General features: G+C 40.0%; 1 pseudogene; it reads left to right on the top strand.

Moving 5' to 3' along the window:
• Positions 1-18,975: 18,975 nt before the first annotated feature.
• Positions 18,976-24,628, top strand: part of LOC122466875 — a 192,439-nt pseudogene continuing 186,786 nt past the window's right edge.

Raw genomic sequence — 24,628 nt, forward strand, 5'->3', positions numbered from 1 at the left:
GAGATCTGTAATTATGGCTGCAAAGATTCTCTTTCCAAATAAGGTCACACTTAACATTGTATTAACATTTGGACCTATCTGAACCTACTACAGATGGCTAGGATTTTGACAGACAGAACTAGCCAAGGACAATTTAACCCAGCCGTAGCTTGGTTCATATGGCACCACTCTGATGTGCAAAAAAATTGCGACTCTCTCATTTCCAAACTTAACTTTTTTTGTGAGACCCTACAGGTACAGGTGGAGGCAAAAGGAAACCTAAACATGTGAGTATATCTTATTCAAGCTTCAGAATATTCTATTCCATTAAGTGGAGACAAATCAAGGAGGGCACCTTAAACCCTGTCCTCTCTGCATCTGTCTTCTCTTTCTCACACTCAATGGCCGAGGAAGTGGTATGTTTCCACTCCTATTTTATTCTAGAAGGAACCTGTTGTCTGTCATATCCTCCCATCCACAAGGTGATATCTACCCGACTCTAGAAATAAAACACTTGGGGATAAATTTAACAAAAGTGCAAAAAAGGTACACTAAAAATTCTAAAATATTATTGGAAGAAAACTAAATAAGGTACAAATGCACGGAATATTCATGGATTAGGATATTTAATATTATTACAATGGAAATATTCCTTCAAGTTTATCTACTATGTCAATGCATTTCATCTCAAAATCCTACATATCTAATTATTTGAAAATTTTGACAAGCTGTTACTAAAATTCCGTTGGAAACGCTACAAAACTAGAAAAGCCAAAATAATCTTGAAAAAGAAGAACAAAATTGGAGGACACACTATTCCTGCTTCTGAAACTTACTGATAAGCTACAGTATTCAAGACAGTGGTACTGGCATAATGACAGTGCAATAAAACATAATTCAAAGTCCAGCAATAATCCCTTCCATTTATGATTAATCAATTTTCAACAGAATGCCAAGACAATTAAATGGAGTGAGATTGGTCTTTCCAATAAACGGTGCCGGGACAGCAAGATCTCTAATGCAAAATAATGAAGTTGGATTGTTTTTTGTCACAACATACACGAGAATTAACTCGAAATGGATTATAAACCTAAATGAAAAAGTTCAATTATAAAATTCTTATAAGAAAACAAAAGAAATCTTTGCAATGTTGGATTAGGAAATAAAAAACATAAACCAATTTTTAAAGCAAGCAAAGGCATAAAGAAAATCGTCTTTGTTCACAGATGATATGATTGCCTACGTCTGTGTATAAAATCTCAAACAATCAATCAAGAAAACCTCCTAGAACTAGTAAGTGCCTAGATCAAGGTGGCAAGATACAAGGTTAATATGCAAAGTCAATTGTTTTCATATATACCAGCAATGAACAGATGGAACTTGAAGTTAAAAACAGTACCGTTTACATTAGCCCCCAAAAGTTAAATACTTAAGTATAAATCTAACAAAAAATGTGCAAGATCAATAGGAGAGAAACTACAATGTTCTGATGAATGAAATCAAAGATCTAAATATATAGAGAGATATTCCACTTTCATGGGTAAGAAGAGACAATATTGTTAAGATATCAGTTTCTACCAATTTAGTCTATAAATTCGAAGACCATCAACATCGCAGCAAGTTATTTGTGGATATTGACAAGCTGATTTTAAGGTTTATATGAACAGTAAAAAGACTGAAAATATCCAACACAACAATGATAGAGAAGAACAAAATCAGAGAATTGACTTACTTCAATAATTACTATTAAGATACAGCACTCAACACCTGAAAACCAAATAATCCACTGAAGAAATGGACAGAAGACATGAATAGACACTTTTCCAAAGAAGACATCCAGGTGGCCAACAGGCACATGAAACGATGCATCATCAGGAAAATACAAATCAAAACCACACTGAGATACCACCTCACGCCAGTCAGAATGGCTAAAATGAACAACTCAGGAAATAACAGATGCTGGTGAAGATGTGGAGAAACGGGAACCCTCTTGCACTACTGGTGGGAATGCAAACTGGTGCAGCCACTCTGGAACAGTGTGGAGGGTCCTCAAAAAATTAACAATAGAACTACCCTATGACCCAGCAATAGCACGGCTAGGAATTTACCCAAGGGATACAGGAGTGCTGATGCATAGGGGCACTTGTACCCCAATGTTTATAGCAGCACTTTCAACAATAGCCAAATTATGGAAAGAGCCTAAATCTCCATCATCTGATGAATGGGTAAAGAAGATGTTGTTTATATATACAATGGAATATCACTTGGCAATGAGAAAAAAAATGAAGTCCTGCCATTTGCAACAACGTGGATGGAACTGGAGGGTATTATGCTAAGTGAAATAAGTCAGGCAGAGAAAGACAGACAGATATCATATGTTTTCACTCATATGTGGAACTTGAGAAACTTAATAGAAGACCATGGGGGGAAGGGAAGGGGAAAAAATAGCTCCAAACAGAGAGGGAGGCAAACCATAAGACTCTTAAATACAGAGAACAAACTGAGGGTCAATGGGGAGGGTGGGGGAGAAGGGAAAATGGGTGACGGGCATTGAGGAGGGCACTTGTTGGGATGAGCACTGGATGTTGTATGTAAGCAATGAGTCATGGGAATCTACCCCCAAAACCAAGAGCACACTGTATACACTTGTGTTAGCCAACTTGACAATAAATTATATTTTAAAAAAAGATACAGCAATCAAGATGGTATGGTATCAGAGAAGGAAAGGAAAATAGATCAGTAAAACAGAAGAGAGAGCCCAGAAATGGGCCCGCATAAATATGATAAACTAATCCTTGATAAAGGATTGAAGGTAGCTCAACAGAGAAAATAATCATCCCAACACTTGGTGCTGGAGCAACGCCCCCCGCAAAAATAAAGAAAAAGAAAGAAAAAAAGAAGAAAAGAAATCTAGATATAGACTCTACTCCTTTGATAGAAATTAACACAAGATGGATCATAAACCTAAATATAAAATGCAAGATTATAAAACTCCTAGAAGACAACACAGGAGAGAATCTAGGTGACCGCGGGTGTGGTGATGACTTTTTAGAGTGAACACCAAAAGCACAATGTATGGAAGAAAAATTAATAAATTGGTCTTTAACCCAATTAAGAACCTGTTCTCTGCAATGGACAGTGTTAAGAGAATTAAAAAAAACAAGCCACGGACTTGTAAAAGTGGCAGAACATATATCAGATAAAAGGATTGGTGTCCAAAATATACAAATAACTCTTAAAACTCCACAATAAGGAAACACACAAGAGTTTTTCCAAAAACTAGTAACAGATATGAACAGACACCTCACCAAAGAACATACAGAGATAGCAAAGAAACATATGAAAATATAAGCGACACCACATGACCTTAGGGGATTGAAAGTTAAAACACTGTTGATACGCCCCCAACTGCCCATTAGAATGGCTAAAATCCAAACCATGGGCAGCCAAACGCTTGGGAGAATGTGAAGCAATTCTTTCATCCACTGCTGGTGGGAACGCAAAAATCCTGCAAACACTTTGGAAGGTAGCCTGGCAGTTTTTGGTTTTTTTTTTACAAAACTAACCATATTCCCATCTTACAATCCAGCTATCATGCCCTTTGGTATTAACCCGAATGAATTGAAGACACACACCCACAAGAAAACCCGCACATGAATGTTTACAGCAGTTTTATTCATAATTGCCAAGACTCGGAAGAAGTCAAGACGTCCTTCAGGAGGTAAACGGAAAACCTGTGGTACATCTACCCAATGAAATATTATTCCGTGATTAAAAGACAGGTGCTCTCAAGCTATGAAAAGACATGGGAAAATATTAAATTAATATTGGTAAGTGGGAAAAAAAACATTCTGGGAAGGCTACATACTAAAGGCCGTACATATGCACAACTATATGACATTCTAGAAAAAGCAAGACTGTGGAAATAGTCAAAGTATTACTAGTTGTCGGCGACTCAGGGAGAGACGGGGAAAGGCAAGTATATATAGCACAGGCGATTGGTAGTGAAACTATTGTGTACGATACTCTGAGCGGGAACATGTCATTATACACTTGCAAACACACCGGGTGTGCAACACAAACCTTGAACCCTAATATAGTTAGGAAATTAATACCAATGTATCTATATTAGCCCACGGATCATATCAAATATGCCACAATAATGCACTATGTTATTAATTGGGGAACCAATGGGCACGAGGCGAGAAAAAGAAGTCTCAGTACTTTCAGTCGCTTTTCTGTAAATCTAAAATCTCTCTTTAAAAATAAACTATTAAATTTTTTTAAGGGAAGAGAGATGGACAGACATTTCTCAAAGCAGATGAAAAAGCTCAGCGATGCTCAACATCATTAGACATTAAGGGGGTGAAAATCAAAATCACAGTGAGATGCCACATCCCACCCAGGAGGATGATTTATTTTTATTTATTTATTTTTTTTTTTTTTTGAGAGAGAGAGAGAGTGTGTGTGTGTGCACACACAAGCAGGGGAGGGGCAGAGGGAGCGGGTGGGAGAGAAACTTAGGTTCCACACTCAGCACAAAATAATCAGCATAGAATTGCTATGTGACACAGTAGTTCCTTGGTATATACGCAAGGGAAATGAAAACACAGCCACCAAAAAATTCATACATGAAAATTCATAGCTGCATTATTTACAACAGCCAAAAAGTGGAAATGAGTGAAATTTCCGTTAACTTATGAACAGAAAAGCAAAATATGGTACATCCATACAAAGGAATCTTAGTAAGCAATTAAAGGAGAAAATCGTGCCAATACATGCTACAACATGAGAATATTACAAGAAGAGAAAAAAGTCAAACACAAGACCACATAGCACAAGTCCATTTATTTGAAATGTTTAGAAAAAGCAAATCTATAGAGAGTAGAGAGTAAATTATTAATTTCATAGGGTTGGACAAGGGGATAGGGGAGCAAGTAACTGTTGATGGGCACAAGGGTACAAGGTTTCTTTGTGAGGCAATGGTGGTGATAGTTACAGCATTCTGAATATACAAACACCCATTAAATCCACTCCAAAAAGTAAGTTGTTTGCATGTATACAGTGCATTGTATGTTACACTTTGCACTCTTATGTATGTTTTCCCCTTTGAGCCTTTGAGTAAAGTTGATGATGAAAATCTCAGTTTTTACAGACAAGGACATGTGGTTCCAACTGGTTATGCCAATACAACACCCGGTGCTCATCCCAACAAGTGCCCTCCTCAATGGCCACCACCCGCTTTCCCCTCTCCCCCACCCCCATCAACCTTCAATTTGTTCTCTGTATTAAGAGTCTCATGGTTTGCCTCCCTCTCTCTCTGTCTGTTAACTATTTTTTTTCTTCTTTCCTTCCCCCATGGTCTTCTGTTAAGTTTCTCAGGATCTACATATGAGTGAAAATAATATGGCATCTGTCTTTCTCTGCCTGACTTATTTCAGTTAGCATAATACCCTCCAGTTCCATCCACATTGCTGCAAATGGCAGGATTTCATTCTTTCTCATTTTCAAGTATTATTCCATTGTGTATATAAACCACAATTTCTTTATCCATTCATCAGTTGATGGACATCTAGGCTCTTCCATGAGTAAATCCATTGTCATCACTACATGTCTTTGCAACTCATTAGCTCATTTGCATGTTTTTCCCTAATTTCTACACACAGGCCTTGTCCAAAAGAACCTGAAAAAGGAGATCTCTTAAGCACTAAAACATATAATTCTTCTAAACCTGGATGAGTGAGAAAGGCAGGCAATTTGTGCTTTCTGACACTTCTAGAAAGTTTGAATATGGATTAGAGATGAGATAAAATGAAAAAAGTATTGTTAACTTTTTAATGTAATAAAATATCTATAATTTTTAGGAATGTCTGGGTGGCTCAGTCAGTTAAGCATCCAACTCTTGATTTTGACTCAGGTCATCATCTCACTGTTCATGAGACCAAGCCCCAGGGGTGGCTCTGTACTGAAAGCACAGAGCCTGCTTGAGATTCTCTCTCTCCCTCTCTCTCTGACCTTGTTTCTTTCTCTTTCTCTTTCTCTTTCTCTTCCACTTTCCCTTCCACTTTCCCTTTCTCTTTCTCAAAATAAATAAATAAACTTAAAAAAATAAAATACCTATAATTTGTAGTGGTGCATACTGAAATATTCACTCTCTGAAATAATTCGGCAATGGAGAAAGAGAAAAGGGGAAAAGAATATAAGAAGAAAATATTAATTGTTGAATCTAGGAGATGGGATTGTAATGGTCCTTTTTATTTATTTTTTATTATTATAAAAAGAAAAGGAGTATAAAGACCAAAAGTCAAGATACTTTGAGTGGTAGAACAAAACAACTGAAAGACCTGAGACTGCCCACTTCTGATTACTCGCTAAATAAATAACAAACGTCATGTGGATCGAACCACTTAGTCTGATTTGTTGTTGCCTGCTGTTGAAGACCTTATGATCGATACACCTCGTTCCGGTATATTTTCATGCTATTGTGAACAGAATACAGAATTCATAGTTAACACATTACCATGATAAAGTATAACATTTTTTCATAGTTTTTTTAAAAATTTTTTTTTACATTTATTTATTTTTGAGAGACAGAGAGAGAGCACAAGTGGGCGAAGGACAGAGAATGAGACACAGTATCCAAAGCAGGCTCCAGGCTCTGAGCTGTCAGCACAGAGCCTGATGCGGGGTTTGAACTCACAAACCGTGAGATCATAACCTGAGCCAAAGTCGGATGCTCAACCGACTGAACTACCCACGTACTGCATTCATAGTTTTAAGAGCTGACCATTATATGAATCCTTAACATTAACGGAGCACATTTCATTTTAAAATCTAGCGCTCTTTAAGAGGGTTAGTTGATTATTCTATACATCTAGCTCATTTGAAAGAGTAAGATTTTTGTGTATCTGCAGTAATGTAAGATTTGGAAAAAGAAGCAAACAGAAAAGAAATCTGTAGGGAGAGAAATCAGCAGCTTAGGGAAATAAAATAAACATACATGTGCATACATACATATTTTATTTGGTGTGGGTTTTGCTGAGACAGTAGCTCACATGTGATAAGCATAATCTATCTCCATAGGTAGTGGGGGTAATCAGAACAAAAAGAAATGTTGGCATCTGTTAATTCAAGTAAAGGCGTATCCTGTTTTTATCAGATATTTTCAAAATATTGAAAGCTACATAGAAAAAAGTTGCTAAGTAGAATTTTCTACTAAAATTATATTTCAGCATAGCTAAGAACACACTTTACTCGTGTTATCTTTAGGTAAACATACATGCACATCCATAAGTAAACCGTTTTTTTTTTTTCAATATTTTTGAAAAGTGCACGTTTGGTCATGATTTTCTATGGGTAAAAATCACTAAACATTTAATGACACTTAGGGACAAAAACCAGCTACCTTTCTCAGCAGGTTAAGTTTCTAAGAGATTGCAGCTGATTTTTAGCTTAAATGTTGTGTGGTGCAGGGAAATGGCCTATGGCCCATTTTTAATTTCCCTAAACTTAATCAACCAGCACCCCATTCATAACATACTAAGTACCTTCACCAGGAAATCTTTAGCATTTTAACACCGTGCTCCTCTCTTGCCCCCGTTTACAGAAGTTCTGTGATCACGTTGGGATTGTGTCTGTATAAACAAACTAAAGCAAATCCGAAACAAACGCACTTCACTTTGAGATCATTTTAAAATTAAATAAGTAAATAAACTCGAGGAAATTTTGATCAAATAGCTTTGATGAGCTGGAACGCCAGAACAAGCTGCCTCTTGGCTTTTCCGAATGAAGAATAATCAAATCAAGTCAAATCTAAACTTGTGCTACGAGATACGGTTCCACCAAAGGAGTCTTTGCAAGACAGCGTCTCTATTTCCCCCGAGGTGCTCTAATCCTACCGCTTTATGGGCATAGAAATAATTAATTTGAATGCCTTGAAATACTTGCTTTATTGTGAATCATAAAACCAGATAAGGAAAAAGATGAAACCACACCGACATGACCCTAAATACTTGGGATTTTTTAGTAAGGTGGGGAACAAAGGCTTTATTTCTCTAACTAAAGAATGATTTCGATTAATTCCCGCCTGTTTCCCCATTAGCAGCCCCGTGTCTTTCTCCGTCCTCTCTCACATCTTGCTCCTTTTGAGCTTCTCTATCAGTAGGCTTGTAATGTATTCCTTGCCCAGGCTTCAAAGCCATATTCACATTCGTAGACAAAAGGCTTGGTGCGCTGTCCAAGAAAGGACCGCCACAGTAACCCCGAAATGATGACACAGGTACATGATAAATACCCTGACACAAAAAACCCATTTTTTAGAGGAGGCCACCGCGCCATAAGCAAACCTTTGTTGCTCCATCGGTGACCTAAAGGATCTGTCCTCCCATTGAAAGGCCCCTGAGTCGACAGACTCACTACTCCAAGTCGCTGACACCCTAGGACAGAACAAAGAAGCTGTCCAAGTCTGGAGCCCCTTGGTTCAGGGCAGGCCAAGTTCAGCTCAGCCATCTATCAAGGCGCTGGAATGTGCAGCGAGTAAATACCCACATTCTGCCGAGGAGAAAGGGAAGCTGGATCCCTGACTCTTCCCAGGACGAAGGAAATTCTTCCACATCAAAAAGGCCCCTGCAGCCCTCATCCAGCTCTGCACTGTATAATGGGTAGATTTTCAGCAAGTGCTCAAAAGACAAATGAGGCTTTTATCTCGCCCTCTCCCCCGTTGCAATAAGAGTTTACGTTAAAGCCACTTAACTGTCTGGAGTGCAGCCTGGTGGATTACCTGTTTGTGTGAATCAAGTACATTACCTGATCATGTGACTGAGGGGGCCCGGGGAGGAGGGGCTGTTTGCAAAATCGGTTTTACTTTGAAGAGACCTTGGCACTTTCTGAAGCCGCACAGAGACTTCTATACATCCTGGCCCCCACAACACAAAAGGAGTAGCAGTGATCAATATATCAGGTTGAGAATCTCGTCTTGTATTTCTAATTATCTTATTAGGCTAGCCTTATTATATTGCAAGCTTTGGAATGGGCCACTCATTATGGCAAAAGTTGTGACAGGAATCAAAGGCAGATCTCTGAGACAGGCTTCACAAGCCTTGGAGCTAAGCATCCCCTGGAATTTTAAGATAAGACCTCGTCAGGTAAAGTGAAACCATCCTCTTTTGAACTAAAACCGAAAGCCCTTAAAAGTCACCTCCTGAAGATCAGCATTTCGAGGACGGGAATCTGAAATGTTAACAAAGTTGAGCTAAAATACTTAACAGTGATTCATTGGACAAGCTAGCGCGAGGTTAATGCTTTTTTGTTCCTAAAACACACTTGGAGTCCAGCAAAGAATTCTTTCTCGCGTGCCACCCTGAGTGAACTATTAGTTTTGGTTTCAGTGGCTTGCTTTCTTCATATTTGTCATCTCAGCCTCAACTGAGGGCAGATGTTTGGTTATGATGACAATGACAGGAAATCAGAGGATTTAGTTCCCAATCTCAGTTCCATACTCATGACATGTTAAGTCTTGTTAAAACTTTCTAACATCAAAAGTTGACAGTAAATACCTCTAGCGCCTACCACACAGCTTTCTTAATTTTCTTTTCAGGACCAAATAAGATAAATGCATGGGAAATTGGTTTGGAGAAGAAATCTGAAATGTTATGATGAATTCATCCTTTAGAGCGAATGTCGCCGATGCAGAACATAAATTTAATCTAAAATGTTGTTCCCCATTCTGCTTCCGATGTTCATCTCTTTGGCAGACAAAGAGATCGCTGCAGGACGAACTGCATAAAAGAAAGAACTTTCTGCCCTTGAATACCAATTATTTGCTATGTAAGCTCTCAATTTGGAGCAATTTCTGAGACCAAAATCCTGTATGTTGTCAAGACAGAAGGCATTTAAATGATTTTAACTCCACATTCAGGTTTCAATTTCGTGTTGGCAAAGACTGATGGGTTATTACCTCTTGAAAAATAGTGTGGGTTTTTTTTTTAGGGCTTGCTAAATTCTCTAATTTGAGAAAGCTGGATATCTCCAAACACATATTTTGTAAAAAAATCATTAGGTATTTATTCATATTACTAAAGGTTTATTGATGTTAGCAAAATACAACTTTGGTCATCGAAAGTATAGTTATTTTTTCACAGATTTTTTTAAAGTTTATTTATTTTGAGAGAGAGAGAGAGAGAGAGAGAGAGAAAGAGAGAGAGAGAAAGCAAGTGGGGGAAGGGCAGAGAGAGCAAGAGAGAGAGAATCCCAAGCAGGGGCTTGAACTCATGAACCGTGAGATCATGGTCTGAGCCAAAATCAGGAGTCAGATGCTCAACTGACTGAGCCACCGAGGAGCCCCTTCATTGCTATTAGATATAATTGTAAATATCATGAAGTTCACTCATTTAAATGTACAATTTAATGAGGTTTAGTACATTTAAAAGTTTGGGCAACCATCGCCGTGATTCAATCTTAGAACGTTTTCATCACCTCAAAAAAGAGTTTTGCGCCTATTAGCAATACTTTCCATTCCCTCTGACCCCAGGCCTAGGCAACAATTAGTCTACTTTCTTTCTCTGAAGACTTGCCTGTTCTGGACATTTCACATAAATGAGTCCGTACAACATGTGAAATTTTTTGACTGGCTTCTTTCACTGAGAATAATGTCTTTTAATCTCCTTCACGTTGCAGCCTGGATCTGTACTTCATTTCTTCTCGTTGCCAACTAATATTCCACTGTATGGATATACCGTATTTATTTTTCCGTTCATCCATTGGTGGAAATTTTAGTCACTACAGAAATGCCAATCAAAGCCAAAATGAAATAGCACATAATGCCAACTAGATGGCTACATTAAAAAAGACCGACAATAGAAAGTCCTAGGAAGAAGTGGGAACATTAGAACCCTTATCCTTTGCTGGTAGGAATGTAAAGTTGTACAACCCCTTTGCAAAACAGTTCAGCAGTCCTTTAAGATGTTAACAAGTGAGCTCCCATATGACCCCCAATTCCACTCATAGTAGATATTCAAGAGATACGAAAACCTACGTATGTGAAGGTTACAGCAATAATGTTTATACATTATGCATAATCGCCAGAATTTATTGTATACACTATTTTCACACACATATTTCAAATATAAAAGTTGATCTGTCCAAATTCTATATAACTTATGGAACACCTGGCATGACAAAACACACTTAGGGTAAGCTTTGAGGGGGATACTGTGATAACACGCCCCAGTTTAGGTTGTCAGTCACCTGAGGAACAGATGGGTTTTCCCCTTGTGTGTTTTGCTTTTATTTGGATATTTACATACAACTTTAGAATGTGTGGTTAGGGTCACTTCTGCCTTGTGCCTCTACGTGCCTAGACGAGTGCCAGGGACACGGCAGTTTCTCAATAAATGTTTGAAAAATTAATGACCTATGAAAGTGAAGAGGAGAGCTAAAGCCGTGTCTGGGGATAAAATCTTCAAGACTTTGGATCCAAATAGGTGAGTAAATGGTTGGAGTTGAGTTTCAGAAAGATTTCCCTGGTCTCGGTGTTGAGGATGGATTAGAGAAGGACAAAGACCAGAAGGAAGGAATATATGAGGAAGAGGACAAAACATAGGAACTAAAGCAAAGAGGTAGACTGAGTCTGTGAAGTTGAATGGCTTACTGGACATAGAAGCACCGAAAAGAAGGACCAAAGATGTCACCCAAGTCATAGGGTCAGATGATGGCCCAATGGAGGCAACTTTCAACTGGGCTCGGAACTGCCTTGGGTTGGGATTCAAGAAGGATACGTTAAATTTGTTGCCCACGGAGGTTTCTGTGCCTGGATGATACGCAGTGATATGCCAGTAGGCAGTGGATTAAATAGGTCCAGACTTCAGGTGAGGGATATGGCCTGGTCATATAGATTGGGGAGTCATCAATGTGGAGATAGCAGTTTAAGCCTTGGGAATGGATGATCTTTCCAGGAAAAAGGCATAGGGTGGGAAAAAAGATTAAGAAGCGAGCCCTAGGGAATAAGAAAATGTCAGGTGTAGACAAAATCCCTCACCATAACTAGAAAGACTGGGTTACTCAAAGAATCCATCATTATGAATGATGGATTCAGCTACCCCCTGTGGTGGATTAAATTGTGTGCCTCCAAACTAGCTATGTTGAAGTCCTAAGCGTGAAACTTCAGAATGTGAGATTCTCTGGAAATAGGGTCATTGGATGTAACCAATTAGGATGTAACCATTGGATGTAACCAATTACATTGGCTCTAACCAAATAGTGTGAGCCTCTAATCCAATATGACCGATGCCCTTATAAAAAGAGTGCCGTGTGAAGAAGAAGACACACAGAAAGAGAACACCATGTAAAGACTGGAGCCACAGACCCAAAGCAAAGGAAATGCCAGAAGCTGGGAGAGAGGCCTGCAACAGAACCTTCCCCAGTACCTTCAGAGGTAACATGGCCTCCCTGACATCTTGATCTCAAACTCCTAGCCTCTAAAACTATGAGACAATACATTCCTACTTTGTAACCCAGTGCACCCTTAGGAACTAATTAAAAAAAAACAAACACACCAAAAAAAAATAACAACAAAAAATTCCAGCCCATGCAAAGTAAATTTCTCTTCATTACATTCTGACCTTGGGCAGCATACCCTCTCATTTAACTCCTGGCATTCTTCTTTTGATCTTTGCTCCCTGATTCTCAGAGATTCCAGGATGGGTGGCTAGCACACTGATCACACATGGCTGCCCCCTCGTTCCCAGCTCCAAGCCCTGAAAACCAAATTATCTTGGCACATCTCAACCACTTCAGATAACTGAGGCTTTCCCCCTGCTTGAAATAAGCCAGGAAACTTCATTGTATCTCACATTTATTCACTTTAAAATAAGGTGATTAGATTGCAAGCTCATTGCCAGCTCTAAGTTTCTCAAGATAACTGAATTGAAAATAATTTGCAGGAAGGGGAGGTCGAGATGCAAACCCTTCCCTCCCTCCTGTCTTCTCACTCACCAAACATTCTGGGCTTCTATCTGAGCAAAGACAGAGACCTTCCTTTGGACATCGGCAAACAAATCTTCACGATTTGCTTTCTTATAGGCCTTTTAAATACGAAGATCCTGTAATTGTAACACACACTGTGTTAACATTATTGTTCCCTTGGTCCTAAAACTATCACCTAAAAGCTTCAAACTTTAGATGTTAACCCTGATGCCTTGTAAAACCACTTGAAAAGACCACAACTCAAATCACCTTCAGACCTCACCCCTCAAGACTGTCATTATGAGTTGTTTTCTTAATTTCACCACCCACAAAGCCTGATTTCTACTTCACCTCCAAAGTAGTGGATTTGACTAGTCACCCCCTGCATTTGTATCCTCTCCTTCTCTAACTGTAGAACTCTAACTAACAATTTCCAATTCAATTTCTTTGGTAAAACCAAAGCCATCTAATCAAACAAAGGAAACCCCTTCATGCCATTCTGGCTTTAGAAGCTACAGCTAATGCTGGTGACTCCACAGCTCTGCACTATCCCAGTGGTGTTATCAGCATGTCTTACTTAAATACTGTTATCTAAATGTTATTGAAACTTTATCGCATGCCAACTTGAGAAAAAATGTTGCGCATATTTTTGAGATAACACAGCAATCACAAAGTCGGCCCAAGAACATTTCTGGGAGTACTGCTTTTTTTTTCTTTCTTTCCTGTTTTTATGATAGCTGTGAAAGACAAAAATCATAAAAGTAGTAATACCATTTCACGAAGTCAAACTAGGTTTGTATTTCAGGCTTACTCGTAACGGGAAAGACCAAAAAAAAAAAAAAAAAAAAGAATTATGGTCTTTCCGGTCTTAGCTTTGGTAAGAATTTAAAATATTTTATTGTGAAACCAAAGTAAATAAAAATCTTTGTCATTTTATCCACCAAGCACCATATAGTTTCCTCAAGAAAATAGGATATTTTTAAGAGATTATTCAAAACCCCAGGTTACAGTAGAATTTCTGTAGAATTCCAGTAGAATTTCTCTTTTAACTAATTATTTTTTATATCTAGAGATGTATTCTACAGGAGTTTGGTGGTCTGGGACTCTTTCAGTAGATGGCAATGATCTATTCCTCCAACTAGAAGCTGCCAGGGACATTAACGGAGAGTCCTTCTCAGTGGCAATGTAAGGACATAATTATCTCACAACAATTCTCTGTGAATTATGTTGTCTTACTCGTCTTCTAGATAAATGAACCCAGTGTCATATCCCAAACCTCGCCAGTCGAAGTTAGGACCATCTGTATATAAGTTAACCACATCATCTTTTTTTTTTTCAACATTTTTTATTTTTTTATTTTTGGGACAGAGAGAGACAGAGCATGAACGGGGGAGGGGCAGAGAGAGAGGGAGACGCAGAATCGGAAACAGGCTCTAGGCTCCGAGCCATCAGCCCAGAGCCTGACGCGGGGCTCGAACTCACGGACCCGGAGATCGTGACCTGGCTGAAGTCGGACGCTTAACCGACTGTGCCACCCAGGCACCCCTACATCATCTTTTTTAAAAGAAAAATTTTTAAACGCTTTTATTTATTTTTGAGACAGAGAGAGACAGAGCATGAGCAGGGGAGGGGCAGAGAGAGAGAGGGAGACACAGAATCTGAAGAAGGCTCCAGGCTCCGAGGCGTCAGCCCAGAGCCCCACGTGGGGCTCAAACTCACGGAGTGTGAGATCATGACCTGAGCCGAAGACGGACGCCCAACCGACTGAGCCACCCAGGTGCCCCGCCACAATCATCTTATTTCTGCTGATCAGAAAAGAAGCCTTTAGCAAACCATTTATATTCATGCGAAGTACAACTTCCTTACCAAATAACCTGAATTCAAATTTAGCAGGTTCCAAATTAATCAGGGTTTATTTTACTTTTTCTGTGATTCTGCCTTGTTATTGGCTGGATTTTGTTTTTTTAACTCTGAGTTCCAAGGAGATCTATTTTGAGAAAAATTCTGTCTCTGTCTCTCTCAGTTTCTGTCTCTCTGTGTCTCTTTCACACACATATGCACGTGCACTTACCTTATTACCCATGTTTAGGAAACTGTAGATATTTTGCTGACTTTTACGTAGATCGATGGACTAGAACCCATATCCTTTTTCTTCCCCCCTAACTACTAAGGAAAGATAGAGCTATTAGTGGATTTATGGTGCCATCATGTGGTAATACATAGACACTCATTTTGTTTTTTATTTTTATTTTTTATTTTATTTTATTTTTTATTTTTATTTTTAATTTATGAAGGATTTCAATGCATTAAAAAGGACAGAAATAATACAGGTACTCCTGTACCCAATATTTTCTTTAATTTACTTGAGATCTCTCTCTTAATTAAAGAAGTAGTCTTTACAAATGCAGTCAGGTTCACCCTCCCCCTTCCCCCAACCCTCCCTTCTCAGATGTAACTTCAGACTTCTGAGTATTTATCATATCATCTTTGTATCTGTTTATCATCTATCAATCTATTTATCTATCTATCATCTATCAATCTATCTATCTGTCTATCATCCATCTCTATCTCTATAATGGTTATAAACTATTATTTTGTACTTTGAACTGTACACACGACACAGAGACACATGGACACATCTGAATAACTGTCTTACAATTTTTCAAAAGCCTTCAGTGTTAGGGCTTTCGAAATTTTGTGTTCTTACTAGTTAGTTGTTGCTGTTGTTTGGTCTCACTGTGCCGGCTAAGGCTTCAACCATGACGTTGAATGGACGGAGTGACAACAGACAGCTGCCGGTAGAGTTCCTCACCTTAAGAGATTATTTCTGCTATTTTGCTATTATGTCCAATACTTGCTGTAGGTTTTGATAGATAGTCTTTAGCAGATTAAGAAAATTCCAGTCTGCTTCGCGTTATCTTAAACACATACTACTTTTTAAAAAATGCTTTTTTTAATGCCTTTTGAAACGAAGTTCAAGGTGTTTCATTTTTGAAAAGAAAGGCGTATTTAATAACAGTCCAAGAGACTATTTAAGACATAACTCCCTACTTAACCATAAAATAGAGTTCTTAGTCCATACGGAGTAAGGCTTGTTAGACTCAACTTACAACTTGAGAACCATTTTGTGCTGGCCATGAAAAGAACCACTTTCATTAATGGCTGCCACTGTTGACCAAATATGAATATATAAATTTCTGGTCACTTAACTTTTTATTTCTACCTAAGAGATGCCGCAAAGAAAATGTCTTTGAGACAAGTCTCTCAGCTTGTCAGTTAATAAGAAAAAGAGTTCCATATCCTATGGATGCAATCCATCAATGTTAGAAGTTTCGTTTTTGGAACTCCAAGCTCTTTAAGGACTAGTGACTTTTCCACCTCACATTCCCATATAAGATGGTGCCAGACACGTAGTAGCGGCTCTACAAATATTTGTAGAAAGAATAAATAGGCAGTGCCAGGAAGAATCTTATCTTTATTATTATTTTTGAGTTGCAACTTCTCAAGAAACCAGCATATCCTTTGAATTTGATTTGAACTCTTTTTAAGCCTAATAATATAGCTTATATTTTGGGGGGCAGAAGTTAATTGAGCAGTGATGCACAGAGTTCTTATTGGCAGAGAGGAGCTCAATAACTAGAAAATACATGGCATTGTAGTATGTTTGAGCTGCAGGGAGATGAATCTTTAAAGATTTAAAGGATTAAACCTGGAACTGACATTCTGAGAACCCCAGAGATGCTATTAAAATATTAACCAGGAAAATTTTATAAAGAAACAAAAAAGAGGACGCCTGGGTGGTTCAGTCAGTTAAGCATCTGGCTCTTGAATTCAGCTCAGGTCATGACCTCATGGTTCATGGGTTCGAGCCACGCATCGGGCTCTGTGCTGACAGCACCGGAACCTGCTTGTGGTTCTCTCTCTCCCTCCTCCGCCCCTCTTTTGCACACACATGTACTCTCTCTCTCTCTCAAAAATAAACATTTTAGGGGTGCCTGGGGGCTCAGTCCCTTAAGAGTTCAACTTCGGCTCAGGTGATGTTCTCACAATTCATGGGTTCAAACCCCATGTCAGGCTCTGCGCTGACAGCTCAGAGCCTGGAACCTGCCTCAAATTCTGTGTGTGTCTCTCTCTGCCCCTCTCCTGCTTGTGCTCTCTCTCTCTCTCTCAAAAATAAATAAGTAAACATTTAAAATAAAAATTAAAAAAAGAAACATTAAAAAAAAAGAAACAAGAGAGAACTTCTAACAAATGTCATCATGGAAATTAAAAACTCAATAAATGGCATGTTTTAAGTAGACACTGTTGAAGAGAGGAATAATGAGCTGATGGAAAAAAAGAAAGAAATTAACCAGAATACATGGCATAGGGAAAAAGAGATGGGAACTATGAAAGGGAGTTAAGATGCATGAAATGCAAAATGAGAAGATCCAACAGAAATCTTACAAGACCACTAAGAGGAAAGAACAGAGAAATCAGTACTGTATAAGGCAATATTTTAAGAAATGTCAAACTGGGGGCGCCTGGGGGGCTCAGTCGGTTAAACATCCCACTTCAGCTCAGGTCATGATCTCGGGGTTCGTGGGTTGGAGCCCCGCATCGGGTTCTGTGCTAACAGCCCGGAGCCTGGAGCCTGCTCTGGATTCTGTGTCTCCCTCTCCCTCTGCCCCTCCCCTGCTCATGCTCTATCTCTCTCTGTCTTTCAATAATAAGTAAACGTTAAAAAAAAAAAAATTAAAAAAAAAAAAGAAATGTCAAACTAAAAACTTCCCAGACCTGATGAAGTAAATGAACTCTCAGCTTCAAGAACATATTCCGAGCTAAAAAAAAAAAAAAAAAAAAAAAAAAAAGTTTTAAAACTCCCACATTATGGGCAAATGTTAGCAGAACTCTAGAACTGCCCTCACAGATGTCACCAAAATGATGATGTAGGAAACCCCAGTCTTTGTCCCTCAATAATACGCATCTACCAGTGAATAAAAACAGATCTGGGAGCACTCTATCACCCACAGAAGAAGCTCTAGAAACACGGGAATTAAAAAAAAAAAAATAGCACCTGAGAGCAATGGCACCAGAAGAGAAGGCAGAGAGCTTCATTTCATCCCTGTCACCCCAACCCTCAAGCTGCCCTTGTTCCCTCTCAAGATGGAATTTCCCAACTTGAAGGAGATCTCTTGCCAGAAAGAGAAGGGGAGGGTGGGGTGAGCTTTTGGGGGCGTGGCACAGAGACTCCACTTCGGTTTCAGCTGCCCCAGACCAGCAACGCTGAGACATGTAGAGGCAACAGGAACAAGGCAGAAAAGCAAGGGTTACCAAACAGCAGCCACGCGGCAGGAGCAATTGTAGTTCACGGATGATTGTTGCTTGGCGGATGAACTCATCAGATTTTGCCACCAATGAGACTGATGGCTGCCATAAGTGTCCCAGATCTCCTGCCTGTTTCATTGGCCTTTACCCCCACAGATGTTTGCCTTTGTGGCTGCCAGCTGCCTGGGTCCCTCCCTCCCCCTGGTGGAGCCCAGGAACGACGCTGGCAGCCAACTCCAACCTCTGGGGCTGTGCAGGTGCGGGAGGCCGACCACCGAGGTTTCCCTCCTCGACCCCACCGGCTCCCAGAAACCAGGCTGGCACCCAGCTCAGTTCTTAGCCACAACACGAGTGCCAGACAGACACCAGCCCAGATACCCACCCCCCAAGCCGGCCCCCACCAACATGTGCACTCTGGGGCTGGCCCCTCCAGCTAGGCGCCTGCGTGTGGCTGCCTGACACCCCCCGAGTGGCCTCCGGTGCAGCGTGCAGGGCCCAAGGAGGGCGAGCAGCTACAGGACCCGGCTGCCTGTGGGCCCAGATCAGGCCGTCTTCTGCCCCCTGTCTATACCACTTCACTGAGGAAAAGTTGTCCCCTCCGGGTAGGTAAATCAGAAAGGGGCACGGGGCTACCAGGCCAGGACTCAGAGCACGCCCGGGATGGCCAGCCCTGCTCATCGCTCCATAGGCATGAACCGCACGCCTGTGCAAGGCGTAGAGCTTTGAACGATGAGGCCGATGACCAGGATCAGAAGGGAAATCCGTCAGCAGACCAAACCGGATGCTGATGTGAGTGACAAGGGTGACTGCGTTTTCTTAAAAATTAAAAAGCCAGTAAAGCTATCGGAGTACCAGCCAGGCGTCTCCCGGATCTTAAACCCTTGGCATTTCTTCACGAGATCAGAATTACAACCAATCTGAGAACGTCATTGCCCTGACACATTGACTCGGAGAACCCAGTCAGCCCAGGGACTCAGGGCCCTTCCTGGACACCTTGTGTTCCTGCCAGGGGCACTCGGCTGAGCTTATGGGTCCCCGGATGGCATTTTTGGAAGCTCTTTCCTGCTGTCACAATGATGGGAGAGGTTCTGCTGGCATTTAACAGTCGGAGAACAGAGAGGCTAGACGTTTTCCATAAGTGAACAGGCCTACAAAAGGAAGAATTGTCCTAAGTCCCAGACAAATCTCAAAAGTCTAGGAGACGTCCTGTAGCTGCAAATCTGCCTATGTTTATCTGAGTTTAGACACTCTCTCCATCTTATATGTAAATACAAAGTATTTTTGCATGGTTTCCATTAAAATACACTACATTTTCCAAAAATGTAACAATCAAGCAAATTAAGGGAAGAGCATACATTTTTTTTTATAGCGCCTTTGCAAGATTTGTTCACAAAGCATATTTGAGACATGGATATAATTATAATGCAGTATCAGGCTATGCTAGCTATGCATTTGTAGATTTACTTCATCATGGCACTCGAAACTTAGATTGCAATACTTTTTTTTTTTTTAATTTACTTTCCTTGTGGCTCCTGGGCAGCTCAGTCAGTTGAGTGTCTGAGGCTTGATTTCAGCTCAGATCACGACCCCGGGATTGTGGGATCAAGCCCTGAGGGGGCTCCACACTGAGTAGGGAGCCTGCTTCAGATTCTCTACCTCCCTCTCCCTCTGTCTCTTTCCCTTGCTCTCTCCCTCTCTCTCTCTCAAAAAAAAAAAAAAAAAATTACTTTCCTTTATTTCCAATCTAGAATGCAGTTGTAGAATTACATTGATTTTTTAAAGTTATATCTGTAGGTAGACTATGTTATCTACAATTTCCATTTAAAATAATAGAGATTGTTACAAAATATTCGTATATTAATTATGTTACAGGCTATCGCTAAACAATCCTAACTTCCTGTACAATATTAGCCAGGTTATTTCAAAATTTTATTTTGTTACAAGAAAGGGACTTTGGATCTGATGGGAAGAACCACTTTATGTCATCTAAACATTATCTAGATTCCTTTACTTTAGAGATCATCGTCTGTTTCCTGTGTCACAGTCTGTCATATAACATATCGTCCTATCAACAGGGAAGTCTGCACCTCCCTGTGCCTTTTCATTTTTGTGCCTCATTTCTTTTTTTTGTTTTAATGTTTCCTTATTTTTGAGAAAGAGAGACAGACAGAGCACACTTTGGGAGGGGCAGAGAGACAAAGGGAGACACGGAATCCTTAGCAGGCTCCAGGTTCTGAGCTGTCAGCACAGAGCCCGACCCGGGGCTTGAACTCACGAACTGTGAGATCATGACAGAAGCTGACGCTGGATGCTTAACCGACTGAGTAACCCAGGCACCCCTTTGTCCCTTACTTACTAAGCAGGGCATTCACCCCATTCATTTGTTTCTATTACGAGAAACTTTCTTATAAGATTAGAACTTGTAAGATTGCTTAGAGGTTTTGTGGGGATGTGTATGCTTTGCAAAATCATCTGGTCACATTTCCTCATCCATTTCAGAGAGGTGTCCCTAGCGAGTTACCACAGAGGTGTCATTGACCTTCTTGGTGATGCCCAAATTTAGTTTGCTATGGTTTTACTGATCCTTCGCCCTCCATCCACAGAGGCCCTAAACCCCGACATTCACACACATCGGAGGGCATAGAGAAGCGCAGACAGAATTTTATCTCCACACCAGAACAGAATTGCATTTCCCATACATCCTTGGGTTAAACGTGTATGATGGAGTCTTATAATGAACTTAAGCTAGAAAAAGAAATACAACCTAATTACGTGAAAAGATTATTGAATACAAGTTTTTAAAAATTGTTATTCATTGCCTATTTCCCTTCTAGAACTCAGTTGGTTTTATTTTATTTTTTCAGGAAGACACAAAGATATTACCACCAGAGAGCACCATGATCCTTTGTTAAGCATTTTACGTACAGTTTTAACAAATCCCTACTTTTAGGGGTGATGTCAAATAATAGCAACCATAATTTAAACAGAATCTGGAAAATTCTTTTGCTCTATTTTTTGTCTTTGCCTCTTAAAAGTGCCCCAAAACTTTTCAATTTTCTTTTTCTTTTTAATTTTTTTTAATGTTTATTTATTTTTGAGAGAAAGAGACAGGCAGAGCATGAGAGAGGAAGGGGCAGAGAGAGGGAGAAATAGAACTTGAAGCAGGCTCCGGGCTCTGACCTGTCAGCACAGAGCCCGACGCGGGGCTCGAACTCACGGACCATGAGATCACGACCTGAGCCGGAGCCGGACGCTCCACCGACTGAGCCACCCAGGCGCCCCTCAATTTTCTTAAATGACACAGGAAAACATTTTTAAAGTATGTTTTAGACACCATGATACATAAAGGCCTATTTAAGTTTATTTCTTTAAATTCAAGTTACTTAACACACTGCGTAGTCTTGGTTTCAGGAGTAGAACCCGGCGATTCATCACTTACATTAACACCCAGGGCTCATCGAGCAAGTGCCCTCCTCAGTGCCCATCCCCCAGTTAGCCCAGCCCCCCACCCACCTCCCTCCAGCAACCCTGTTTGTTCTCTGTAGTTAAGAGTCTCATGGTTGGTCTCCCTCTGTGTTTTTATCTTATTTTTCCTTCCCTTCCCCTATATTCATCCGTTGTGTTTCTTAAATTCCACATTTGAGTAAAAGCAGATGATATTTGCCTCAGTTTTGCTTTAAATAGATCCTGGTCTCATTCAGTGTTAACTGGGTTCTTACCCCTTTATGTTCATAAACCACCTGCTTCCTGATTCTCATCAGTGTTTGTGCTAATGATCTTCAGGCCTGGTTAATATGAAAAAATGTTTATTCTATTTGTAAATCTTGAGAACTGCTGACATGTCTTTGAGTACCATTTTAGAGTGGTGCCACTTCTGGGGTGCCTGGGTGGCTCAGTTGGGTAAGCATCTGACTTTGGCTCAGGTCCCGATCTCACGGTTTGTTGGTTCGAGCCCCGCATCGGCCTCTCAGCTTTCAGCGCGGAGCCTGCTTCGGATCCTCTGTCCCCATCTCTCTTCCCCCCTCCACTCACGCTTTTTCCTCTCATAAATAAACCTTAAGAAAAAGTTTTATTGGAACTGGTCCACTCCTTTCTTGAATGAGTATCTGCGCCCATCCTTCCCTTGTCATCTGCAAACTCAATAGTTATATCTAAGGCCACTTTTGGCCATAATGTTTTGTGACTTCATACAAACTGACTCAGAATTCACCAGCCTGAGGATATCACTTCAGTGATACAAAACACGAACAATGCCCGCTATGCGTCAAATTCGACTGTATAATTATGTGCTCTTTCATAATTCTGATGTTGTTTTTAGAATAAAGTTCCCATAAAGAGGAACTTTCTTTTTCTCTGGCTGGGTTCAGAAACCAACTTGTGGGAATGTTGTAGTGTTGTAGGGCTGATCTCTTGGGGGATGATTTTAATTTCTTTTGGCATGGACCCACCTTGCCCTTGGGAAGTCACAGGATGCCGTGTTGGTCCCACAGATACAAGTAGGTCCCCATGCTGATCGTGAGCCGGTGCCTGGGTGAGACCAGCTTCTGAGAATCAAAAGAACTGCTTGAACAAGTTCTCAGAGGTGAACTCCAGGAACATCTGTACTGGGATGGCCCTGTCAGAACATGAAACCAGCCTGGGTGATTCAGGTGACAGAGCGACTCCATGAAAGACTGTCTTGATTTTCATAACCAGGCTGGCCTTTTCTATTGGTGGAAGAAGAACCTGGAGAAAAATAAAATGCCTTCAATATGAGACACAAGAGTTCAACATCATGTTAAACTGGATCATTACAAGGAATACGGCCTTATCTGTGCCCTAACCATGTGCACAGTGTTTATAACCAAAGTTGAGAGAAACTTGCAAAACCACATTTTTAGTCAATATGCTAGAGTTTCTACATCCTGTGAATGTTCACACTGAGATGAAATGTGCTTGAGTCAATGATTCCATTGTTTAATACGTGCTTTGTGTTCTATTTTCTGAAATGGCCAACAACACAGTAGTGTGTCTTTATAATTAGACTTTGTGTTTGGCCAAGAATGGTATGACAAGTATGTTAATCAAGCTTATTCAGAAGACACTGCCCAAATAACATTCCATTATATCCAAAAGGAAAACATAGCCTCATATGATGAATGTAAGGCATCTCTGAAGATACCCAAAACAAGCCAGCGCTGGTTTTGAAAATTATGACTTGAAATAAAAATACTTTGAAAATATCCCTCATTATAAGTCTTCTAAATCAGGCCCTAAAAATAACCCAAAGAATCTATTGGTTATTTTTCCTTATAGAATTTCCTTTCAAAATTCAAAATTTTTCTGTATCTGATTTTGGTGGGGGAAGCAAAATTATAAAGGGGTACAGGAAAATGCAGATTTTGATATGACCGAATTGCAAATGGTTTAATTTCAAATAAAAGAAGGTATGATATAACCGTGGAGTGGCCATCTACCACTATAGCCTTAAGTTACATGCTTACAATTTTAAATTACATGAGATATTTATGTTTTAGAAAGCTGTAATTTGAGAAGACATAGCGGGTATATTATTTACACACATAAGCCTCAATTTCCTCATTTGATTCTGGCAGTGATTAAATCAAAAGAGGGAAGGGTGCCCGGGTGGCTCAGTTGGTTAAACGTCCAATTTTGGCTCAGGTCATGATCTCGGGGTTTGTGGGTTTGAACCTCGAGTCAGGCTCTATGCTGACAGCTCAGAGCTTGGAGCCTGTTTCAGATTCTGTGCCTCCCTCTCTCTCTGCCCCTTCTCTGCTCACGCTCTGTCTCTCTCTCTCTCACACAAATAAACATTAAAAAAAATAAATCAAAATGTGGGAAGACAATTCTTTCCTCCAACAGTTAAACTATTATCTCCCAAGCTGCTTTTCTGAGCAAGACTCCAGGTGAATGAGAGTGGATTTCTTATTTAAAAAAAAAAAAATAAAAAAAAATAAAAAAAAAAAAATATATATATATATATATATATATATTCTGTGTTTTGTGAGGGGAGGGAGGGTGATTTGCATTCCCCTTTTATTTTACTTCACAAAGTGCAAAGGTTTTGCATCCTTTATTTCCTTTTTTTTCCTTCTTTTTTGCTTTTCAGGAGTAGAATTCAGTGATTTATCACTGACATACAATACCCAGCGCTCACCACAACAAGTGCCCTCCGTAGTGCCCATCACCCATCTAGCCCATCTCTATGAGTTCACATAAGTTTGGAAATGCCTGCGCATAACGTATCTCCTTTCTGTAGGTGCACAATGAACATTATAATTTAAGGACTCTGCGAAATTCCAGAGCAAAGAGAACTTTCTAGAACTTTGTAATATAATTTCTCAAGCCTGTATGACCACACCTCTGAGCATGGTAAAAAATA

This window comes from Prionailurus bengalensis, chromosome A1 (assembly GCF_016509475.1).
Source record: "Prionailurus bengalensis isolate Pbe53 chromosome A1, Fcat_Pben_1.1_paternal_pri, whole genome shotgun sequence".
Taxonomy (NCBI): domain Eukaryota; kingdom Metazoa; phylum Chordata; class Mammalia; order Carnivora; family Felidae; genus Prionailurus; species Prionailurus bengalensis.